At 35.0% G+C, this 24,807-nt stretch overlaps 1 long non-coding RNA gene across 1 annotated transcript; it reads right to left on the bottom strand.

Moving 5' to 3' along the window:
* Positions 1-15,090: 15,090 nt before the first annotated feature.
* On the bottom strand, positions 15,091-18,470 carry LOC139983085 (uncharacterized). The gene is made up of 2 exons (XR_011798503.1): positions 17,236-18,470; positions 15,091-15,662 (listed from the first exon to the last, which is right to left on the bottom strand). It is a non-coding gene; the product is annotated as an uncharacterized lncRNA (long non-coding RNA).
* Positions 18,471-24,807: the final 6,337 nt, after the last annotated feature.

Below are 24,807 nucleotides of genomic sequence, written 5' to 3'. Positions count from 1 at the left end.
TATATTGTTGATTTGTCTGGGATATGAAAGAAAAGAACAAAATCAGCAAGTTTTTACCATACATTAAGATTGACGGAACCAACGAAAATTGGTTTTGAAGGCATATACAAAAGTAAGATTGATTTTGCACTTAATTAATCTGGTCTTTTTTGGTTGTAAATTTAAGACTTTACATTAACAAAAATGTTAGCAAATTTCGTAAATATGCTTTTTAGTCACGCTCTGCGTGTTTGTAGCAATCTACATTTTTCCGCGATCACGTACACATACTCATAACACGGTAAATTAAAAATGTTCCTACATTGTGTTTGTGCTTTGGTTACTTACACATGCGGCGATCTAAAACGGTACAAAAGACTGGTGCAGACGGATCCATGTCTAATTAAGTAAACTTAATTTATTAATTGATAATTTCACCATGTAACATGTCTACATGGATCCATATCTACTTTAGTAAAATTAATTAATTGATAATTTCATTCTGTGACATATAACATAGTCCAAAAGTACTATGGAAATCTTGCCAATTTGCCACATATGGAGTTCACATGTTGTCTTTGATAATATCATTTAAATCTGTTAATTTTTTTTTCGAAACGTTTCGGTTTCAAAGATATACTCATTTGAAGTTTTGATAAATCTGAGAAACTTTTTAAATATGTGCAAACTATGACGCGTTTGTTTAATTTAGGCAGTAATTACCCTTTATTACAAGCCCATTTACATCATTGAAATACGTTGGTATTCTTCTTTTCAAAGAAGAATACAATTTTGCCAAAAAATGATCAAACTTGTGTTCAGTGTCCTTCAAACGAAGGTTGTGAAAACAAGGAATATCATATAGAAAATTAGGCAGTCACTTATTTTACATTATCATTGTGCATAATTGGCTAATTTTAATTCATAAATAAAACTAGAATGAGTGGGAGGGGGTGTTGCCGTTAAGCTAGAAAGTTGTACAAGGGGTCAATTTGGAAATGAGTCATGGTTTGCTCACAGCATAGGAAAAACTACAGGATCAGTTATTCAGTGTTCTGGCCAAATGTCATAGGCAGCTGTTTCGAGAACTTGAAATTGACCATCCGTCTTTGCTGAGGCGTTCACTGTGCATTCATCTGCATGCAAATTTGAAGTATTGCAGGGACAATGAGTGTAAGGCCCGTCTAAATGACATCAGAATGTTGAAAAGCTTTGGTCATAATGTAAGGGTAGAAGACTGGAGCCTGTTTGTAGTTGACTCTGAACAGATCTGTTTTGGAGCGAATCCTGATAGACTGGTATATTGTTCATGCAGTGGAACAGGTGTCCTGGAGAATAACTGCTCTCTTAGTCTGTCGCACACAATCCCAAGCAGTGACAATATATCAGTTTGAGAGCAGAAAATGAATGAGTTTAACGCAGTCACGTTCTTATTATTCACAGGTGCAACTGCAAATGGGTGTAACAAAGCACATCGTGGTTTGATTTTATATGCATTCTCGTGATGGTTTTATACGGATACATGTGCTGTGGCCGAGTGGATAAAGGCGATCTTATTTGAAGCAATGGGGCTTGACAATCGGGAGGTTCGGAGTTCGATCGCCGGCCGGGTCATAGTAAGGTGGGCTTTTAATTGAAGAGCAATCTACGATTTTTCCATCTGAAATGACTTTCTAAATTGAAAAGATTCCAAATTCTATTTAAAATATTGAATTGGAAGCCACCGACGTGAAAGTTTTAATCCATAGGCCCTTGCTGGCTTCTCCCACATTCGCGGTCGCTTTAGCGTCGTAAATATTACTGCCTGGTTATTATTGTTAAAATTTGATGAGGGAGCAAGATCAGAAATTAAAAGATCTTAACATCTTCACAGGTGTTTTCTTAATCCTACCTGGCGAAAGAAATGGTCAATAAAGAAATTCCCACACCTCTCTTTAGTTAAATGAATAATTTCAAATGTTATGAGACGCAAATAGAGTAACATATATGATTTGTGAGTAAAGTATTGTGCTGCATTACTTTAGGTACCTGATTGCACAGATCTTTTTGAAAAAAAAGTCTACTAATAAAACGAAATAAAGAAACTCTAAGTTGTAGTATTTGTTACAATTTATTTTATTTGATATATGCTCCGTCAACTTTTGAACACTTCTTAGCACATGAATGGAAAAAACACCATCAGGTAGTCGTCTTAAATTGTTGTATATGTGCTTAAAGGAGCTCAGTGGGTTTCTTTGACAGCTTAGGGGAGTCTGTAAAAAGATGTTTGGGCGAGACATATGTTTAATGGATTTGCTTTCCTTGGAATAATGACATTATTATGCAAATTTATAGTCAAAGAACAATGGAATTTTGCACTCTTTATTAAACAACATTATTTGTTTGAATAAGGCTGTATGACGGAAAATTTGGCAAATATAACATTCATTGAGCTCCTTTGACAGCAATCATTGTCAACAAATTTGAAGAATCAATCGCTCAACTCCATCATCTCCCACCAGTGTTTCTTAAATACACATTTACAGTTATAACAATTCCAGTCTGAACCCTCTTTCCCATGTTTTATGCTTTGTTCTATATTTTATTTTTATTTATCTAGTTTTCTCTTTGCTTGGAGGTGGATTTATAGTCTAGCATGTCTAATGAGATCTCCCTTTACAGTAAATCCCCTTTGAGTTAGGTAATATATCCTAGATCTACAAACTATTTAAGTAAAACATATTATTCTGTAATATGCACATCTGAGGCCCTCCATACCCATGCTATAGAAATAAATGTAATCACAGCTCCAAAAGAACAGTGAATCCCACTTATCCAGTTAGTAAGTACTGTTGGAGCATACAATGGTAACACAGATTCTCCCCATTTTCCATTACTAGAGGAATGAAATGAAAAAAAAAAGTTATGCCTTTTCCATATCATCAAGGGACCAAATACATTAAGTACTATATTATATAGTCAATGCACATACACATAAATTATAGAAAAGGTAACAGTTGTACCACAGTTTGGCCCAGTCAGTGTTTACTTGGAAATCATTGGCTTAAATACTAAGAAAAACTTCTAATAAACAGTAACAATTTTTAAATGTTTAAGTGCTTAAGTGTTAGCCATTTAAATATTCCAAAAACTATTATTTGGCCAAACTATATTTCATGAGAATGAATTCCTGGAAAAGTATGCTCAACAACTTGTGAGCAAACAGTTTGCTCCTAAATTTTCTTTGACGTGACATATACAGACAAGCTGTCAGACCAGTGCACTATAAAGAAAAGAAGCCTGCATGTGTATAGCAATAATGATTATACATTGGAGGGCAATTATTTTACAAATCTACGCGACCACGATTGCGGGAGAAACAATTAAGAGTTACAATTTTGCATTGGTGGCTTTACAATCAACATTTTTTCATCCAATTGAGATTCTTCTTTTTAATTTAGTGGGTCACAATAGAAGGGAAACCATATAATTGCTCTAGAAAAAAAAGATGCACCTTCTTTAACTCGGCAAGAGATCGAACCTTCACTAATGAGAATTCCTTGTTTATCAAGTCAATGACACACCAATGTATATTTTAATCCAGCTATGCTGTTTTCAATTGGCCTAGATGCGCTTATATAACATATTTGTTTCCTGTATTATATCTCAGTGAAATCCACTAGGTTAGTAGGTTATATCATAAATATTAACATTCTAACTGACACTCTAGCCTAGCTACTTGCGGTTCTTCTAATCGAATAATCACCTAGATATTGTTCAAATAAATACATGCAACGTGACTTGATAACACATCATATCTTATTTTCAGTTGATCTTGAGAAAATAGAACAATGTGCTTTTTAAGTGCGTTGAAACGAAGCAAACAAACAATGAAACACATCCAAAACCATTCTGCATTAGATTAGACATAATCGGAGCACATGAGTGGCCTATGGGTAACAGTTTACTCTCTCTACGACTCAGTAAAACCAAAATCAAAGAACAGAAACACGTTGACTTTAGGCACAGTGCGTATATATTATAGCGTACGCCTAGGCCTATAAAACGTTGCATTGTAATCATATAATAACATGTGTGATCATAGGTCTTATCCTACGCCTTCATCTACTTTATACACTGTACAAGACCTTGGTCTAGTAAAGTCAAATCAGCCCTACAAGGCCTAGACTAGTAGTAGTATTATTTCGTTATATTTGCTTACACTTTTCTTTTCGAATTTGTCTGCCAAATTCGACATCCCAAGCGCCTACAGTAATAATGAAACCGTGCATCATGTACACTATAAGTAAAACTAAGACCTCACGCGAACGAGTGTACAGACTACGTAATGTTTACACTGGTGACGCGCACGTCTAGTAAAAGAAATTAATGTTATTTGGTGTAAATATTGAATAGCCCTATCGGATGGAAAAGGATCACACGAAGTCCTGATGTACAGTAGCATATATCACCACACAATAACTTGCGGAGCAGAAGTACTTATGTGGCGATAGATAAGCCACATAAAGACTTATGAAGAAAAAACAGGTCAATATAGTACAGTTTCGGTGGTCATTATGTGACAGTGTAATGACCGCATGATAAATAATGTGTTCTTTGTCATCATGTGGTCGTGCTAATAGCGCCACATAAGGACTTGTATTGTTATAATGTAGCAGCAATTTGTTTTCACATAATGACTTAGATCGACATAATATTTGTCCATTTTGGCGTTACATAGAGTATGCAGTGTGATCTCTTTTGAAAGGAATTAATAGGTTGAACACTGTTTTGAATTTTGTTTTAGTATTTTATGTGTGAAAAGAAAACCTCGTGTTTTCTTCGCTTTTCTAAACAAATACCGTGCGTAGACATTAGTAGCGCCTAGACTCAAAAAGTTCACAAATGGCATTGATATATAAAGTTTGTCAGTTTGATAAATTTGATGAATTTGATAACACCAGTCGCTTAACAGTACCAATATACTAAACTGGCTTAAAAATCAGGAACACTGAAGGTTTAAGTTAAAGTAATCCATACATAAAATATGTTTACTGCTCATATTACTCCAAGTAAAAATGTTCACTACGGCTTATTAAAGGTCTAACTTGCACACTAATCATATAGTGATATACAATTATGCTAGGCCTATACCTGTACAACGATGTAGTTAGACAGTAAAGACAACCATTTAGCGAATTATTGTATTTTCTGAGGTATACATTAATTAGAGAAATTAAGCACAGGTATGATACCAAGGTTAAGTTGCATTCCCTTAATTTGTCTAGGTAGAACTAACGTTATACTAGGGGCCTAATAATGATCTACTAGGTGCTACTGCATGGCATTGTAGGATTTGAAGATTTTACTTTCAAGTTCGATACATAACATTGTAATCTTAGCCCAATGTGTGTACCCTTACATATAGTATTTTGAACCACTATTCCACTGGTACCGATAAAACATTACAACACTATGCACATTTGAACTTGATTCAACTAGCCATGGCTGTTGTCGAGTGTTGGATTAAGTAAAAGGTTTATTTTGCTTTATATCTGATCGAATGGAGGTACACTTATTGGGAAAAAGCAAGAAAGGGGAGTGAATCCTTCGAAAATGTAACACTTTTAAATACTATTTGTTTTCTCATAGAGATTTTAAAGGACAAAAATACTTTTCAGAAATGTCTTTTTTGGTATTCGGCATTTTTTTGGTGGGGAGGGGTGGGATGGAAAGCGTGTTGGAAATTGCGTCTACCTCAAATCCTGCCTTTTGTGCTAGGAGCAAACCTAAATAGCGAATGTTTGTTTGATGAAGTTAGACGGGTTGCAATGATAACATGCGATGTTAACATGAAAAGTAACATGTAGTTACTTTGTTGAAAATGCCATCGCTATAACATTCCTAACTCTAGATATGGTTCATTGAATGTAAAGTATTTTGGGCAGGAAATATATTCCCTACTACAAAGATTTGTCAATCACGTGTAGATGGTAATATGTGTTACCATCTCAGCATATTATCTTCAGCATTGGTTGATTTACACTTTATATGTCAAGATGTGTGTTACATTTGTAACGTTCTCATGTGTTATTTTGGGCATTTATCATTTGATCACTATGCAACAGTTTGTAAAAACATTATTGCGGAGAAATGATATGTACAGTTTATAGGGGGAAAAGGCATATCTCCCGCAACAATGATATTGCTAATTTTACTGTTGACATTTTTCAGCATAAAACATCACCAAATATTGAAAATGTGTATCTCCACATCTTCAAGTACTATGAGGATGTGTTTTTTTTTTAACCTAAAGATGCAAACAATCTACAGCAATTGTGTTTGACAATACACTTTAACTTCCGGGATATAGGAATAGTAATACGTAAATGGTGCAGATCTCTTCCACGGGAACACAATGCCAAACATTTATTGCAAAAGCGATACCTGTACACGTTTTGTATTTGATATGAGTATATTATTCGAGCACAAATAGCTATCATAACCTTTAACCTCAGGAAAGCAGTGTTTGTATCTCCATTAGCCATACAACCGCTCAATATTGTTCTCCACCAAAGATGGAACTTCTCAAGTCGGTGTGCATATTTACGTGTGACATGTAGAATTTTCAGCAGAACCAGTTTACTATCATCCCTAATTTCAAATTTCTGTTCAAGTTTTTACGGTTGTACAACATATTGTGTACAACCACATTTAATTTGTCACTATATTCTCTTTTCTTTTCGTAAATACCCGTTACGCAACATTGTATACATACAGCCTCAGCCTAAATGCTACAATAGTACTTTCGACAAACACTTCCTTATTCCGCAACGGTTCTCTAGTGCGCAATCACGGAACTCGGGTGAACGGACAACACCCCAGGAAAGACGTATACGTACGGATTAGTAAGTACAGTGTTAGATCACGTAACTATTTCATGTGTATACGCTATATGCTTCACGATATTTTACAAAGCTTATGCACCAAGGATATTAGGCAAACACATGCATACTAATATTGATAAGAACCAGTACTAAGTGGACTTCAAATGCATTCTACCTTCTCATCGTAATAGCTAGCTATACTTCCTCAGATTATGTTCTATTAAAGAATACATATACTTTATTTATTTTCAAACAGTATTGAAGTGTCCATAACCACTATAAATACGACGTCGTATCTTCATTATTTGCTCCCTCTCAGCAGTAAAATTACAAGATAGTTCCGGCTCTGCCGATCTCCTTGAAAGAGGTCGAACTTAAGAATGACAAAAGGGAACCTTATTGACAAACAATTTTCAACACCACCATAAGGTAAAAATCAATAAATGGTTTTAAACAAAATGACACCAGTTCTAACTTGAGATCGCAATAAGCTACTTTTTTTTTTTTTTTTATCACAAACCTTCCTAACAATTGATATAGGCCTACTTATCGTAGTTACGAATTGTGAAAAAAAGTTATGTGTCTGGGTTAATGGACAAGCCGTAATGATAACAACTTTGACGCAATGTTATTACTCTAAAATAAAACCAAATGAGTTGTAGCCTACTAGACTGGTCTGTAACGATAGAGAGGTAAATGAAGTGGTACATTAACTAGCTTGATTATATGGCCTACATATAGGCAAACAAATAGTATGCACAACGTTGCGCTGATTGGATTGAGCTGATATTTAATTATGACTGGGCCTATACATGAAGTTATAAGTAACTTAGTTTGTACGTACGCCTCAATTCGCCTGATCCAATGTTCTCATAAATCAAAGTAAAAACCGGTTCCGTGGTATATAATAATCACTATGGCTTTCAGCACACAGCTTTATAGTTGAAGTCATTCTACATGTCATAATGCAGCATATAGTTTAGTGAAGAGCGCAAACCTGGAACAGGGTTTGTCCTTAAACAGTTATAGAATACTCACGCGATATATCTATAACGTACATAAAATCATCATAATGTGAGTTTAATACTGGCAAACATGCACTGCCGGTTGAACTGGCGGTAGGATGCAATAAATGGTAATTCAATCATCTTTTTATATATTTATTAGATATACTCCTTGCAAGGTCATTTCCTTAGCCGGAAAAATTCAAACCATTTGTAAACTGATTGACGTCGGTTTCATTTTCTATCTTACACGCTGTAGGTTAAACAATGTGTTTGTAAAATGTTGAATGAATCACCTCAATTGCATTTACTATTAGAGTACTATGTATGGAATCATAGCTAGTATGCATCTTAAATATGAAATATCAATGTTTTTAGTTGTTGAATTGACAGTAAGAAACCCTTCTATATTTATGTGAAATACCAATGCGAAAACATTCATATTAAAATACTCCCTAGATCTGCGTATAAGTGTGAGTTTTGCGTATGATATACCCATCCTTCATTCCTTTACATTCCCGCATTCCTTTATCGTTGATCCCTACATAGTTATATATGTTCACAGAACTCAATGAAGATTATAGACCTATCTGTGATGAAGATGATACACTGTTACATGTGTGGTCTCTGGCAGACTCTACTACGATATATTATTTGCCTTGTTTGATATAGGGTAACTTGAGAATTCCGTGGGAGACATGTATTAGTTGTCCACTACACCTACCACCCCCTCCCCTTTGTGGTTCCATTACAAGGAATCCAGTATTTAATTTACCAGTCTGTGTATTATTCTCCCTTTAAGTGTTAACAGTAACGTACGTTATTGCTTGTCTGTGAAATATCTTGTGAAAGAAGTTAAAGGTGTAAGAAGAAGTTGGGTCTGTTACCTGGAGAAAATTTACCAAAAGTTTCTCTTATTTAGAAAATTATTTACAACATCTCAGTTTGAAAGCATTTATATCATTCATAAAGACACTCTAAGCTGTCAATCATCTAAAATAGAGAGCCAATAGGATAAATGAAATGGTTAAATTAATTTATAAACAGGTAAGAGTTCATCTTTTAACTTTGCACTAGGCTCATCAAGAACCTATTAATTTATTGTTTGTGTATACCATGAATGTATATACGTTGTGAATGTATACATATCAGCCCCCTGTTTAGTGTACTTTTATATTTATCATTCAGATCTTCTGTGATTGCAGGAAGCATGTGTAATGTAGAAAGTATTTAGTCGCAAGGACTATAGTGCGCCTACATGTTCAAACATTATTGTTGTGACATATGCAAAAATGTGCAATGATGAGTATCCGAAATCATTGTAGGCTTGAGATATACATGGCATGAACGAACAGCTGTACACAGTAAAACAGAAACATTGTTGTCACGTCCGTATAGTAAGTTGATTAACATTGAAGTCACCTAAGATAAAGCAACTTTTACTGGGTAACTGCGTCAAATTCCAAAAAGGAGTAAAATCCTTGCTGGATGTAGATATAGAACCACCGTGCAGTTTGTATTTAACACACTGCCACGGACTATACTGCGATCAGGGTACGTGATTTCATTAAATAACTCAAACTGGTTGTAGTCTGATATAACGTCTGATAGTTTCTGTAGAATGGATACAACTTTGTATATAGAAACCATCACCACCAACTATTTAATACTCACTGCCAAAATGTATGAAATTATAATTTGTTATTTTAAAATACTAACTGGAGTTTTATCATGCACGCTGGTCTCAGTCAGGACTACTAATGAGAAGTTGGAGTAGTGATACATAAATTAAATTAGGCCTACAAATATTATAAATGAAACTAACAATGATTTCCTAATCAACATAACATGAAGCACAACGAGTATTATTGTCTGCTGTAATACTGCTGCTGTAATACAGAAATCCTCGATTGATTCGATTTCATTTCTCATTTCCGTGATTTCTTGTGTACAACTTGCATTCCATGTACTAATTGTTTACCCTGTTGTATATGTTGTACTTGAGAAAGCGTCCCGACGTCTATCTAAAGCCATATCAATGCCTGCTTGCAACATCACTTCAAGCTAAGGGTTTGAAAATACTGTAGCAAAAAACTACGTGTTTTACAAATTGTGCGATTTCCCTCTCGTATGTTTTAGTAAAATGTCCACTGAGCTCCGTGGAGGCAACGAACTATTTTGAGAGCCAGGGGGACAACAGTTACGTAATATATTGTTTTAGCATTATTGTAGTGCGCGTGCTACAATATTGGCATTACTTGCCAAGTGAACGAAACCTACATGACTGGAAGTCACAAAATACAGTTTCATTTAATATCTGTGTATTTGCAGTTTCAGAGGCTAGCTGCGTGAGCAACTATTTCTGAGCCTGTCATGGCGCTCACAAGCGCGCTTACTGGTACCCACGTGGTTAGACGTTGCAACCTAAACTTTCATATAGTCTCTGTACAATTACACTTTCATAGGCAACTCATACCGAGCCTTCCACGGCGCTCCATCACTGCCCCTTGCACGCGTTGTAAATTAGTTTCAACGGAAAACCTCACATATCATTTAAAACAGATTGTAAACCAGAATAAATTGTTACTTGTGACTAAGGCTTTCTTCTGGATGCAATTGCACTACAATATGGCCACAAAAAATGACATTGAGATGAAGTATATGTTGAATTTGAAATAAAATGATGCATTTTGTACGCAGTTGAGGGTTCGGGATTGTACAGTACGCATTGTAAGTTTGTACAGGTACCATCGCTATCAGCCTTTTAGCCTGGAGAATGCAGCTAGCTAGCTATATTAGCTATATTATAAAGTACAGCCAGCAGTATATATGTATACAGTGTTACGTTGCGAATCAATTTACGTTATCATTTGAACGTGCTCTCCGGATCTGCAGGAAGTAACGATATATCTCGGGTCGCACAATGCTTAAAGTGAATATTGTTATGGTGTCATAACTATGGTGTCAGTTCGAAAATGGTGGCGGCTTTACCAAAGTTGTTCACTATTTTTATTTTAATTTGACATCTTATGTACACAATCAATGTATTGATTACAATGCAAACTTCTATTTTTTCCGTTCTCATTCAAATCTTTTAATAAAAGCAGAACTGACAGTGTGATGATTTGCAAGGGAGGAACAACTAAATGAATGAACAAAAAGAGGTTATCCCACTATCGGAAAGAAACAAACGAAAAAGACATAGCACAATGACACAACCAAGATAAAACATTCAAAACTCTTAGTTTGTTTTAAGCTTTCAAAAAGAAATTCACAATTTGCAACCTGTTTTAAGAAGTATGAGATGTATGTGTATATTTGGCACTTTGGCAGAGTTTCGTTATTATTATTTTTTTTTCACTCAGATTGAAGTTCACTTCTTTGGTTTCTGCATGCCACGTGTGATTTTAAGGCGCATTAAAATTACTGCCTGCTATAGATGATTATTAACCGACACTATGGATGCCGAGAAGTAAGACTGTTTACTTTTTCCAAAACTCAACAATGCAAAATGAACTTATTTGTCATAATTGTGATTGTCAAATCACCGTCATATCAGTATTCAAATTCTTGCAGATCAAATATTTACTTTCAACAAAGTATTTTGCTGTTCTTTTATCGTAAGCCACGGAGGGTACTTAACTGACAAGCCTGAACCGTCTAAACTTTCGAGTGTCTAGGGGTCTAAAAGCCCCTGAAGGCAAAAAGTCCCTGAAAACAGTCACGTGTTTGCCAGGATGGCTCTGCCATTCGGACAAACATCCCTTATAGCCAGTATGTACCGATGTCTGCATACTGAATATGTACCATATAATACATAACTTAAACTTCCTGTCATATAAATGCATGTATCATTAGTTAACTAGTTATCTAGTTAAACAAATTGATGGAATGAATGTTCTTCAAAGTACAATACGGTTCCTATACAATATCTAACAGTTTCTTATCACCTTCAGTTTGAACCACGAAATAAATTTTATAAAATAATAACTATTTGATGTATTACTTTCACTCTATGGAACTTGCTACGTCACGGTCATTACGCATAATTATGATTGATTTGAATGCAAACAGCTCCTCTTGTAATGTAAAACATAGACTGGTCATACGAATCAAACCTACTTGTTACGTTAACGGTAGAAACTAACGTTATCTCGCTCTGCAGTCTGATACTAGGAAATATTGTGTTTATGAAAGCTTCATGGCTAGAATTTTTGTTTTCTTTGATGGTCAATTAAATCTTACTTCTACTCCGATTTAGTTTAGTTTAGTTGTTTAGTTTAGTAGAAAAGAAAGATCAGAAGGGACACTCAAGTTATCATCAAGGACCTTATCGGAGAGAAAAAAACTGAAAACACAAACACTCAGATCCGATTACAATGCTTAGAGTGCTTGTCCAAAGCATTCTTAAACCCATCCACACTACTTGCAAGTACAACTTTCTCAGGCAAACCATTCTACTCATTCACAATCCTATAAGAAAAAAAAATATGCCGAATATTAATCCTACTTTGTGACTTTGGAGTTTCAGACAATAACCTCTGGCACAACTACTATTAGCAAACATAAAATAGTCGGTGAAGGATAAATTGTCAAACCATACACACTCTTAAAAACCTGAATCAAGTCACCACGTAACCTCTTAAGCTGCAGTGTGGGGAGATTTTCTCTCCATGAAATATTTCATTTACTTTCCACACTCTAAAAATGTAACATTACAAAATGGCGGAACGATTCCTTGTGTTTATTCCTGTAACGATGTGATTCAACGTACACACATTATGGAATGAAAGAACGTCTTCATTACTTCCGGTAGAATCGAAGTATTACAACCCCTGAACAGATAGTTTCCTGTTTTGAGAAGTTTCGTATAAATAGTAATATATACAGCATGTACGTTATGTACAGTCCTATATTTAGAACATTGGCAAATGAATCAATACCTAGACTGATCCTCTTTATTTGATTCTCTCACAAACAAGCTTTATCGGAAGATCATGCTGTCAGAGAATGTTCTATGATATTATTGATATAGGTGTGTAAGTATATTAAGTGCTGTTAAGGAGCCCCAACCCCTCCTCTTTCTTTGACGTGATAGAAGTATAGCAGTTTCTATAATGATTTACGTTTTCGTGTAATTCATTTGTAATTATCTTCGAGTGGGATGTACCGCTATTTCCACCTCCCACATGGTTATCACTCTCCGTAACCACGCGATACTGCACCCTAGGCACAGCGTAATATATACGCAGAAAATAACGTAATATTTAGTCGATGCAAAATAAAAGTGAATTTGTTGGATTCAAGCGCACAATCTGTAAACGGCAACGAATGTACCTATATATCGGCTGACCTTAAAGTTCCGTCTTTTGTTTTAAATCGCGCTCATACAGCAATTACAGCTAAATTACTTCCTTTTCTAAAGAACCTTAACACTGCGAAAAGGAAAAAAGGGGAAGCTTTCAGATTGACCTCATAATAAAAGTACCTATTAAATGCAGTTCCATTACGTTTTTTTCAAATAACATCACGGGTAACACAAACAAATGCTCACCGGCATTCATAGCGAAAAGATGTTACTTTCAGATTTTGCATCTGGATAATTTACCTTAAGATCATTTTATCTGTTGAATTGTTGATTATTTAACGAATATGATTTTTTTTTAAACTTTGATATCAAGAAAGCTAGATATTTTTGTCATAGACAATGATCGTCTACGTTAAAATATAAACCCAGCGACGTCCTTATTGGCAGGCAAACATAAATCCTGAACTGCTGAACATTGTTTATCACACTGCGAGTATTGGTCGTAAGGCACAACACATTTTCAGTACGTTTGGAAACTTCGTCAGAACACAATTGCAAGACTGGGTAAAGCGACCACATTTAAATGATATTTATTCCCTTGCACAAATCGTAAATGGTACCACAATCTAAAATGCTACAATTATTGTTAGATCCGGGGATTCTACGACTACCAATGAGCTTGACTTATTATGCCCCTTTCGGCATGTCAAACAAATAATGATAAAGCAAACGTAAACATTAATTGACACCTTACTTCCCCTCAGCATGTGTAGGCTACGGCTACCATCAGAATTCCCTGTGGCGTACATTTGAACATCTTCAATTCACATTGTATAAACCAACAAAGCAGAGCTTTTAAATTAATGTAAAGTACTACTTTTACCATACAAAGCGATTTAACCGATTATTTTGCTAATTTACCTTTTCAGTTTGGAAGTGTAAATTTTAAAGTCATGAGAATAATGAATGTGAAGATGCCATTTACCTGGAGTGCCTGGGAAGTGGCTCTTTGGCTTTTTTGGCAAAGCTTTTCTTTCGCCTACAAGACATCCGAGGTTGTAGTATTTACAGCGGGCGTTTCTGAGCTATGTTACGACTACTACCCCGTTGTGTTCATACAGTCAATATTGTCGTGTGGTGTGGAGGAGGGGGAGGGGGGAGGAGCAACGGCGATGGTTATATGCGTTACAAAACAATAGTAAACCGCCTGTACCCCCCCGCCCCCCGAATGCTACATCTGAAAAACTATATTTGTTTTTATTTCCTGACCTAAAGGTTGAGTTATTAGTGCTTTGTCACAGTAACACATCCAAAAACACCATTTTTGGTAAGAATTTGTTTGTTCGAACGACGCGACATTTACAACCAGTTATAGAGAGCGCACCGGATTCACATGGAAGGTTAACAGATGGTGGGATAGGGGGATGCTCACCTTTCCCGACTGGTTATCTTATGTGTCTGAAACATTACGGAAGTTGAAGTACGTCTAGAGGCGAATCAATAATTTTATAAAAGAGGGGTGCAACCTTGGGATCTGTAAATTCTATTCCAATGTTAGGGGTATGAGTGCACCCTCCACCCCCTGTCATCCAGCAAAAAAATAAATTTGTAGATGTCAATTAGTGCATTTATCCTAAGTATAACTTAACTTAGGTCTATATTATTATCTCTTTAAAATCAAGGTTACACTAATATATATTTTGTGTGAGGCTGAAAAGGGAGGGGCAGGTGGAAAGGGTGGGGCATGCACCCGTAGTTGTGAACTAATTTTCCCGGTTGAATGTTTAAATGACCCGACTGCACATTTTACCCGAATGATGATAGGAAGTTTGTTTGTGAGAAAGGGTTGGGGGGTATTTTCCCGGTGATCCTTTGCGCACCGCACTGAAAGAGTGTAAATGTCTTGCTTGGTATTAAATGAGGAGCAGCAGCACATGATTTGATTTGATTTATTCATTCCAGAATTAATATAAAATTTATAAAAAGGAGTTATCAAATACGTTAACAGGAAGTATAACTAATATAAAAAGGTGAAATAATAAACATCGTGTATTTCAAATATAAGGAGGGAAATCAATAGAACCCTCCAGTGTAGTATATCCATTCTACGTGTTTCTGCAGCGTTGGGCCGTACAGTGAATGCATTGTTTGATAAACAGTTGAATAAACCATTGCTCTAAAATTAATTGTATCATTGGGCTGACGAACTTCCGAAAGATTATTTACCCACAGGTTGGAACGTTGTCCGTGCATCTGTCCACTACAACTACGGTGCCCCTCAAAATACGAGTTTTCTCATGCACAGAGTCATTGGCTATTGACGCTGCGCATCAAGTTCCCTGACACCCATACCTCGTCAGGACATATGTGAGTCCCCAACATGCCGTGTAACATGAATCGTCCATTAACCTAATCACCTGTTTCGAAGTTTTACATCTCCGCTCATTTGTGCACTTCCGTACATCCGTAGAGAATATTTCTGAATGGGTCTATCAATTAATTGACCTTTTGACCTTTAACTCCTGGTCAAGTAAGGCCCTATTTTAAAGTTGGTGATATCACGCGGGACGACGAATTAAAGTTGAAAACACAAAAACAATTAAGGTGTTAATGAAGTAAATAGTAAATTCACAGATGATTTACTTCAACCTTTATCAAAACTTAAAAGATTTTTACGTACAATGAAACATCGTCGTTTGAGAAATAAAGGATGTAGTATAACCATCACATGTTCACTTTCCACCAATCAGAGTAGTGTAATATGACAACCGATCCTATAAGATTCTTACATAAGGTTCTGGGAAATCAGTCAAAGATAAGTATAATTTACATTAGGACTATATTACAATTAACAAGCAATCACATATTAATATTGTCCTAATATTTTGTCTTTGCAATGGATATTTTACAGAAAGCGTTAAGAAGCCGAACACTCTCACAATATTGTCATTCCTTAATATTTTGTATGACATATACAAAATACATCAAAGAGTTTACACTTATATCAACAAAGTTCATTAATTCGTAAAAATAAATATATTCATTTAAAATGAATTACAATGTAAAGAATGGATAATTCATGTTCTTTATATTTGAATTCATGATTCGTTAAGAAACTTACTTTTACACTTAATTGTATATTAAAATAATAGTAGCTACATAATGTAATAGTTATATCATTCCTCTGAAATGTGTAATTCCACTAACTATTGATTTCGTCATTTTTTACACATTTTACGTCAAGTTCTCGATTTTCTTGTCGTAAGATATTTGTAATTTTCCAAGAGATGAGTAGACGTACTGATTCAGTTTGGACATGTCGATGACGTAATTAAATCGTCATATACTCCGTACTCCAACACTGAATCCTTGACTGACACCATCCATATCCACTCACGTACCGATTATCGTTCTCCAAGTACTATATTTATATCACAACCGAAATCGCTAAAGTAATTGCCACAGAGGTAAACTCCATAAAGACTGTTAATGAGAGAGTCCATTCTTCAATATTCCTGGTGTCATGTTGGTGGTGTTTGTACTTATTTGACACCTACACCACTGCTGAAACCAGTTCAATTACACATTGGAACCTAAAAACCTACGTCTCTTTACCACTACCACGAACCTTAACTTTATCTACAGTGTTAAATAATCTTTCTTTCAAACTATACTTATGTCACAATGTAAAAATCTCAAAACTGAGTGAGCCAAACACATCTAGATTCCATTTTCTTTGTTATTACTCCATCAAGTACAATTTCATGAAAATATTGATTTTTTTTTGTCACACATGAGTTAACTTTTTTCCAGTGTAACTAATTGCTAAGCACGTCATTCTGACATTAATGTTTCATTCTCTGTAATCGGTAGAGGAAGAAATACCGATGAAGTAATATAAGACAATAATTTTTGAACGGAATGAAGAAATTTGAAATATCAGCATCGAACCTAGTTAGTTAAAAACGATTATTGTGATTTTAATGAGAAAAAAAAACATGTATATAAAGCAGTTCCCTAAGAAGAAATATCTACACAATACATTAAAACAGCGATGGTGATAAAAATGCAAAAAAACTAACGAAGACATTAGCCACAATTATATATACATATATCGATCTAAATTCCCTCACCCTCCCAGTTCGTCCTATGCAAAATTCAAGAAGGCGGTTTTCGGTGAATTAAGCGGTGGATAATAACTCTTACACCACTGAAGGTAAATGAAAAAAGAAGGCAGTTAGACTAGTTTGAGATCAGACTAGAGGCATTATGTTAGAGTGAAGAGGTAGCGAAGGGGGTAAGGTAGGGATGCATGCCAAAGAGAATATAGATACCGAGGGCCTAGGTTTTATGAATTACTGGTGACATCATGATGGATGTGTTTATGCTTCACTTCCTGTATTTTATCGCCACTGTTAACAGTTCTGTGATTTAGTCATCTTCCTTGGTGTATAGTACTGAACATTTATTATTATTATTATGATGATTATAATTATTATGTATTTGATACAGCGCTCTACAAAAGATCAGAGCGCTTTACGGAAACAAAAATAACTTACACAATAAAAACAAACACCAATCTTAGCAATATATACAAACATTACTGCGCTGTAAATAAAAACGGGACCAATAACTTGAAAATATGTATCACCCGTTTTACGCTCTGAGCGTAGAATCATGAGTCTGGTGGTCTCAGATGAGTAGCGCAGTCTACGTCTCAAACCATCAACATTACTTAGAAGAGCATTATACAAAGAAAGAAAATCAATCAGATAGCTGGGAGCCTCACCATGCAGACATTTAAAAACATACAAAAGCAATTTGTACCTTATCCTGTCCTTAACCAGCAGCCAGTGTAGAGTACACAGAAGCTGGGAAGAGCGCCGATCACGTCCGCAAGAAAACACCAAACGCACAGCTTTATTTTGATGGCGCTTCAGAAACATTATACAAAGAAAGAAAATCAATCAGATAGCTGGGAGCCTCGAGGCTCCCATGGTGATCACCATGCAGAGATTTAAAACAAACAAAAGAATGTTGTATACTAATCATGTCCTTAACCGGTAGCCAATGTAGAGTACACATAAGCTGGCAAGAGCGCCGACCACGTCCGCAAGAAAACACCAAACGCACAGCTTTACTTTGAAGGCGCTGAACTTGCTGAGATTTGAGAAGGATCATATCAGGTTGTCTTCAGAAACAAGTGCTTGTTGGATTCATCTACCAGTTTCCTTCCTTCTACAGGACGAAGAAGAAAAATATTGGACATTTAATGCGTGGGTAATAAGCCTAGTCAGTTACATTGTTTTAGGGTTTTTTAGGGTTGGGGGGGGGGCAGTCATAACTTTTAGATATGTGGATTGATAAGAGTGGAAACTATTATACAAAGGACTAATGTCTACTAATAAGTTAATGAGTTGCTTCTTCTTTACACATTTAATCCTTACCATCAATGATAAATATTATGTTAAGAAGGAATACATTAATATGACATTTCTGCTTGATGATTCATTATACTGATTTGCTAATTACTTTCAGTCGCTAATATAGATGAGTACCGATATATGTGTTTTGTTTTAATGTACCGTTAATTACCGAGTGCTTGATTGGATTGTTGGAGATATATGATTGATTACTATCACTTTACTCTACTCATTGGATGATGAGAAGTTTGTGTGTTCATTTTTGCCATTTTAACCAATATCTATATGATTGTTTAGTTATATTTGTTCTTTACATGACTTTAAACCTCTCACTATTAGGTAGGTAATATCAGTATACTAATACGTCATCACTTTACCACGGTGACTGTTACTACACTTTATACTATTCCCATTAAACGGTTTGTAACCTATGTTTACTACATTGGAACTTCATCCAGACTTCTGGAATGATTAATTAAAGCCATATGCTACATTCAATTGCCAAATCTTTAGATGACCTAACTAGACCTAACTCGTGCACTAATTCCCTCTGTTCCACACACTGAATCCTTACTAGTACAGTATCTCAAGTCAGTTTTCGTTCCTTGCCTTCGTGTTTGCACTGTCCATATACCATATTGCTTCTTGCCAACTCCAAATTTTCCCGAGCAATTCCCAAAATGACCCAGTACTGGGACTATAGACTCCACGAACTCCAGTCCCCTTGGAACCTGACCTCTCTTATTTACTCGTTGCTGTATTTGTAACATTTTGTTGATAATTAGACTTCACGTAAAACAACTTACACTATGTACGGCATATGTTCTGTAATATATTGTTTATTTGTTAGAAATTCACTGATCCTGAACTTGAGCAAGGAGAAAATTAACAGACCAAGCATCCACCACATTGTTCTGTTGACAACACAGTGAATAATCATGTAAAATAGTTATATCGATCCAATCCACTCATTCAATCTTTAGCAATGATTGCTCACCACATAACGTTGATGTACCTCATTCAGTGTTGATAAAGTCAATTTAAGTCCATTGATTGCATGATTTTAGTTTTTTTAGTTCTTGATAAACCAATTGTATGTATCATTTCAGTCCAAATTTGTGTTGACTGCATCAATTTAATCCATCCAATGTATATTTAGTAATATTTGTTGACAACATCCCTTTAATCCATCCATTACAGGTTAGTTATATTTGTTGACTATATTCCTTTAATCCACTCAGTATATGTTAGTAATATTTCTTTTCTATATCCCTTTAATCCCCCTATTGCTTGTTTAGTAATATTTGTTGACTACATCCCTTGAACCCACTCAGTGTTTATTTAGTAATGTTTGTTAACTACATCCCTTTAATCCACTCAGTGAATATTTAGTAATATTAGTTGACAACATCCCTTTAATACATCCAGTGTTTATTTAGTTATATATGTTGACTACATCCCTTTAATCCATTCAGTGTATGTTAGTAATATTTGTTTACTAGAACCCTTAAATCCACCCAGTGTTTATTTATTATTTGGTGACTACATTCCTTTAATCCATCCAGTGTATATTTAGTAATAGTTGTTGACTACATAACTCTCATCCACTCAGTGTATATTGAGTAATATTTGTTGACTAGAACCCTTTAATCCACCCAGTGTTTATTTAGTAATATTTGTTGACTACAACCTTTTAAACCACCCAGTGTATATTTAGTTATATTTGTTGACTACATAACTTTAATCCACTCAGTGTATGTTAGTAATATTTGTTTACTACATCCCTTTAATCCACTCAGTGTATATTTAGTAATAACTGTTGACTAATCCCTTAAATCCAGTGTATACTTAGTAATATTTGTTGAACCTATCCCTTTAATCCACTCTGTGTATCTTAGTGATATTTTTTGACTACATCCCTTTAATCCACTCAGTGTATGTTAGTAATATTTTTTGACTACATCCCTTTAGTCCACTCAGTGTATGTTGGTAATATTTGTTGACTACATCCCTTTAATCCACCCATCGTATGTTTAGAAATATGTGTGACTACATCCCTCCACTAAGTGTATGTTAGTAACATCTGTTGACCACATCACTGTAATCCACCCATTGAATGTTTACCAATAATTATTGACTCATCCTGTTAAGCCACCCAATGCTTATTTAGTTACATTGTTGACTTCATCACTCTAATCCACTCATTGTTTGTTTACTAATAATTGTTGACTACATCCTCTTAATCCCTGTATATGTTAGTAATATTTGTTGACTACATCCCTTTAATCCATTCAGTGTATGTTTAATCATATTTGCTGACTACATCCCTTCAATCCACACAATGTATGTTAGTACTACTTGTTGACTACATCAATCTAAACCACCATCACTTGCTTACTAATATTTGCTGACTACATCGCTTGAATCCATCTGTGTATGTTAGTAATATTTGTTGACTACATTCCTTTAACCCATTCAGTGTCTGTTTAGTAATATTTGTTTATTACATCCCTTCAATCAACTGAGTGTTTGTTTACTAATATTTGTTGATTACATCCCTTTAAACCATGTGTATGTTTGTAATATTTGTTGACTACATCACTTTAATCCACTCATTGTATGTTAACTAATAAGTGTTGACTACATCCATTTAATCCACTCATTGTATGTTAACTAATATTTTTTGACTACATCCTTTCAATCCACTCAGTGTTTGTTTACTAATATTTGTTTACTACATCACTCTTATTCACCCATTGCATGTTAACTAACATTTTTTGACTACATCCCTTTAATCCATTCATTGTATCTTTAGTAATATTTGTTGAAAACATTACTATAATTCACCCATCACTTGTTTAGTAATATTTTTTGACTACATCACTCTAATCCACCCCTAGCTTGTTAACTAATATTTGTGGACTACATCCCCTATATCCCTGTGTATGTTAGTAATATTTGTTTACTACAACACTATTATCCACCCATTGCATGTTCACTAATATCTGTTGACTACATCCCTCTAATCCAATCAGTGTATGTTTAGTCATATTCCTTGACTGCGTCCCTTAATTCAATCTGTGCATGTATGCTAATATTTTTTTACTACATCGCTTTAATCCCTTCATTGCATTGTAATGTAATATAATGTAACATGAATCTCTCGCCCAAAGGGTGATTCTACAGTACTTTGTCATAAATTGAGAAAAGGGTTCCAGGACGCCATCGTGAACTATTGATGTTACTGTGTTTCTATAGCAACAACTCATACTCATTAACACGGCTAAAAAAAATGTTAACAGGAATGACACGGTACTTACCTTCCAACGACCAGTGTCAAGGTTCAGCAGATATTGTTGATGCCAATTATTATGATCAGGTATCCAGAAGACTAAAAACAACAAAACAAATCTGTGTGCTCATGAAAACAAGTATACTGAAACAATGTGAGTATGTTGCATTATTGTGTGAAGAGAGTTAAAACCAAACTGGGATGAGGGAAGGGGGGGGGTGAAGAAACTTGGCAAAGAGCAATATGTTTACCCCAGTGGGGTAAAAAACAATTTGTTATAATCATTATACATAGTGAGTGGTGTACATCGGTCTTCGAAACTGAAAAATCACAGACCCCAGTAACTGGCTGGCAATAAATATCAATTTCGAAAACACAATTTTCAAGAAATGGCTGCACGGGGATAAAATCCGGGCTTTCTCAGCTTAAGACAGCTATATATAGATATACAACCAGAGGCGTAAGTTGCCTTTTTCGATAGCGGTTGAGGGCGGGCGTAAATGTGTGTGCGATAGTAACACTGTTATTGGTTGGACTGCATGTATGCTCGGGAACTGTAATCAGTAGTTCGAACAAACTCAAAAGCTTTTCGAAATTACGAAAACATTTTCGAATTTAGGGGAAAGTTTGTCGTAATCTCATAATTATGTGTTTGTAATAACATCTAACAAAGAACTACTTTTATACACTGTATAGGACGTCAGGTGTATTGAGTAATATATTTTACGATGCATACTGACCAAAACGGGAATGATTCGCTACCTTAACTCGTTATAAATTATATTCCTTAATTTGACTGCATTCTATTTTTTGTTGATTTGAGTTGTCTGACATAATATTCGTTATTAAATTTCCTTATTGTTTAAATCAAGTTGATTCTCTCCCTTGTAGCACAGTCACATACCATACGTCACGTGTGTACTATGTAGACTTCTAGAGGGAAAGCCAACTGTACTTAACAATTAGCAATGTAAAAAGGATGATTAAATGTGTAATATACTGCACCTTTAACACCCCGAGATTTCAATGCGTATAAAGATGGGTCGATCGGAATTGATGAGGGCAGCAGACAATTAATTAGACTGAAACGACAGAAAAGAGATACAATCATTAAAACAATGCGGGATTATTTTGCAGCGTCTTTTATAGACACAATCAAAATTATATTAAAAAAGCCAAAATAATAATAATTATAATTACAATAAGGGAATGAAACATGGAACGCATGACAACGTCATTACTTTTAATACCAACTTAATAATATACATGATAACAAATTGATAATTTTCTCACGAACCTAAAAGGCGTTCATACAGGTGATATTTATTTCAATTATTAATAACAAACTGGCGTTGTCAAATCAATTCAAGCAAGTCATTGTAGGCCTACATGTATGCAATTCAAAGTTACATTTATATGATTAACGCAATGACAAGTCACAAGCTAATATACGACTTCTTTAGTAAATGTTTACCTCTGCATAGCAAAAATAAAGTTGTGTTGGAATTCCAGAGAAGTTTTTGTGATATTTGAGGTTTTTCATATCTTGAATGGCAAGTTTAATCTCTTTTTAAATGCTATATCGAGATATATAGTACGGCAAGCCACGCCCATTTTCGCAGTTCTACTTAGCAAATCCAGTCATATTCAGCGATCCCCGATATAAAGGTGAATGTTAATTAGGCCATGTCCGGTTGTGTTGAAGGTCAGTTTAAACGTTTCGGCAAATTATTATTGGAATCAAAATTCCCCATTTATACACATCACATATCTATTGTTATATCACACCAGAACTGTTAAAAGAATACATTTATCAGCGGACGGTTGATCTTAATCATCGGTTTTCGCCATTTTTAATCTATTTCCAAACTAACAATTTTCATCTGGCCTTCTAAACAGTCTAATCGCAGATCGGATTGATAATTTAAAAATAATTATGGAACTTGAAGGCGTAAAGTTTGCTAAATATAACGCGACACTATTTTTTTTCCACAAACATACACTTACATCCTTTATCTATATAATTAGAATTAAAATATGCATATTCAATTCGGCAAATGAAACGAAAACTAACGTAACGCCTGCTGAAGACCAGTTCCAATGCTGTTACCAGAGCACCCCTCTCACCCCTACCCTATACACACACATTCTATTTGATAGACATGATAACTTTCGAATAATGCTGAGTAAGATACCGTGACGTATACAACGTCCGCGGTATGTAAACAAGAAGCTTACGTCTCTTTTCAAATGCGATATCGAGATATATAGTATAGTAGGCCACGCCCATATTGGAATTTCTACTTAGGAAATCCAGTCATAATCAGCGATCCCCGATAAAAGAGTGACTGTTAATTAGGCCAATTATGTCTGGTTGTGTTTTAATTCGTCAGTTAAAATGTTTCTGCAAACGATTATTGGTATCAAAATTCCCCATTTATACATATCACAAATCCTATTGTAATATCACACCAGAACTGTTAAAAGAATACATTTATCCACCGGACGGTTAATAATCGGTTTGCGCCTTTCTTAATCTATGTCCAAATTAACGATTGTCATCTGGCATTCTAAATATTCTAATTGCAGATTGGACTGATAATTTAAAATTAATGTTGGGACAATTGAAGGTGTACAGTTTGCTAAAATATTTCTTTTATTAATTATATATTATATTATTATATATTTTATTTACTTTTCACAAACACACACTTACATCCATAAATTACTTTACGCTTAGACTTGTATCTACTGTTCTATCGTATGTAATAGGCCTATATTTTAAACAGTAAATATGCTAGACACTAGAATGAGTCGGGCAAAAATTGACGTGTGACCAAAAAAGTCATGAAATACAACTGATAAGAAATGTATCGACATTGCCTTCGCCGTTGTAAATAGCCTAACGACATGTTAGAAAATTGATTTGATATAT

The sequence above is a fragment of the Apostichopus japonicus genome, chromosome 16 (genome assembly GCF_037975245.1).
Source record: "Apostichopus japonicus isolate 1M-3 chromosome 16, ASM3797524v1, whole genome shotgun sequence".
NCBI lineage: Eukaryota > Metazoa > Echinodermata > Holothuroidea > Aspidochirotida > Stichopodidae > Apostichopus > Apostichopus japonicus.
Note: the sequence above shows the minus strand (reverse complement) of the source record. Positions and strands in the feature narration are given on the sequence as shown.